The following is a 2,500-nucleotide window of genomic DNA, read 5'->3' as shown; positions in this document are numbered from 1 at the left end:
GTAAATCCTTTTTCCTTTTAAAGGATAAAGAAGTTCTCAAAGTATTTTCCTTGTTTTGGTTATATATATATATATATATATATATATATATATATATATACGCGCGCATCCACAACAACAACAACACACACACACACACACATCGAAGTGAATTCTAAAGGTTGACGTTTTATAGAAGAAGGACTGGGTCTAAGGTCAATGAAGGCTTGTGTTCAGCGACATGATGTGAGCGAGAAGAAACATGACAATGGGAAGAGATTGGGTAAGGTGGAACGAAAGCAGGCAAAACCGAGGCGGCTAGGGGTGGGGGTGCCACTGTATAAGCAGTAGACAAGAGTGTGAAGACAATTTAATCTGTGGACCAGAGACTGGAGCATGTTGCTAAGTGATGTCATAGAAAGCAGTCTAGCGGCATGTTTGTCACTTGTATGTTATTAGTATGTCACACGTTGAACTATACCGACAGAAACATTAATGAATTAATGGGTAATTTCTATGTGTCTTTTGTGATACGAAATGACATGAAACTATTTGAGTGTGTCAACATTTTGCACAGTATCTCTATTCACGTTTGCTGTGATATCAAATATGTCTCTTTTGGTGATGACATTATTGCCAGAACACAGATGCAAATATATATTGTTCTTAAAACGGGAATGTAGCTTTGACGATTGCAGTGATCTTATCAACATGTTAAGAGGAACAACATAGATAATTTGAAATACCATAAATACACGACATAATAAAGCCACTGAAACAAATATACAAATATATATATATATATATTACATAGACAGGTATGAAATATTTCTGTTATGGCTTCTACTCCGATATCGTGATAACAATATTATTTTCGTCTCCACCTACTTATGAAAAGAATCTAAAATTTCTGTCACATTTTCACTGATGCTTTGCTATTTGGTTTCATCAGCGATATTTTCTACACACAAGGAAGGAGTGAAAGCAGTCAATGTTTGTGGAACGTAAACAAACCAATAACAGATGCCAAGTAGTGGGAGAGAGGCGTACATAAAGACACACACATACACACACAAACGCACACGTATGTGTATGTATACACAACGGGCTTCCGTACAGTTTCCTTTTGCGACATTCACTCAAAAGCATTGGTCGGTTGTAGTGGTAGTAGCTGAAACTTGCCCAAGCCCCTGCACAATGTCTCTCGTAGACGCCATTGCATTATAAAATTGTTGGTGAAAATGCATCAAGACCAATAATGGTACTTTGGTTTTCTAATTAAATATTTGTATTTATGATAAATATTTGTACCGAGATTATGAAACATATTTTAAATAAGGGTGGGATCTGTTGCGTCAGTGTCTTTAGATGATTTTCTTTTATTACTTGTGGTTTCTACAGTTTTTAGCTACTGGACTGAGGCCATGCTACAATATTACATTTAAGAATCCATTGTACCTTTCTTGGTATTTTTATTACTAGTTACATCGACCTCTTAAGAGGAGAAAAGTTGATATGGGCATAAAAAACATACTCGAGGCTGAATGGAACACCACAAGGTATTTCTATTATAGAATGTAATACACGATCAAAGATATTTAAATACGCGTACGCCTCTGTGTGTGTGTGTGTGTGTGTGTGTGTGGGCATGTATGTAAATGTGCGTGTGTATGCGTTTGCTGTATGTATGTGCAGAGAAAAGAATTTAAGAGAAAATGGAATAACTAGAAAGGAGACAAACAGTGCCGATGCACTGTTAAAAGGCGACCATGTTGGAAAGAGATCAGGAAGCGAGTTGGTAAACGAAATAGGTTTACGGGTTGGGAGAGCGAAGTTAGGGGAGATAATGGGGACGCAGATCCGTGTGTATCATTTGAGATTTGTGTGTGTGTTGTGTGTTGCGTGTATATCAGTGCATTGTGAGTGTTTGTGCGTTTGTATGAGTGTGCGTGTGTGAAGAGCATTACCGTGGCTCTATGTACGTGTATTGCCTTAGATATATTTTTGTGGGTAAGGATTAACAAACAAGAAATCAAAAAATGGGGTGAGGGTTAGGGTTAGGGTTAGGGTTAGGGTTAGGGTTAGGGTTAGGATTAACAAACAAGAAATAAAAAAAATGGGGTGAGAATGTATGCTGTAATATATTTGTGGGTGTCTGAGTGCATTTAGATATTTACCACATGTGCCAGTGTTCTTTTACGTTTATTCTCTTACTAGTTTCAGTAATTTGACTACGGCCATGCTGGAGCACCGCGTTAAAGTGTTTTAGTCGAAGAAATCGCTCCCAGGACTTATTCTATTGTAAACCTAGTCCTTATTCTATTGGCCACCTTTGCCGAACCGCTAGATAACGGGGATATAAAGTCACCAGTTTCAGTTGTCAAGCGATGGCGGGGAGACAAACACAGACACATAAACATACACACACACAGAGACACAGACACACAGACACTCATATATGTACACACACACACACACACACACACACACACACACACACACACACACACACACACACACA

This window comes from Octopus bimaculoides, chromosome 7, assembly GCF_001194135.2.
Source record: "Octopus bimaculoides isolate UCB-OBI-ISO-001 chromosome 7, ASM119413v2, whole genome shotgun sequence".
In the NCBI taxonomy this organism is placed as follows: Eukaryota; Metazoa; Mollusca; class Cephalopoda; order Octopoda; family Octopodidae; genus Octopus; species Octopus bimaculoides.
Note: the sequence above shows the minus strand (reverse complement) of the source record.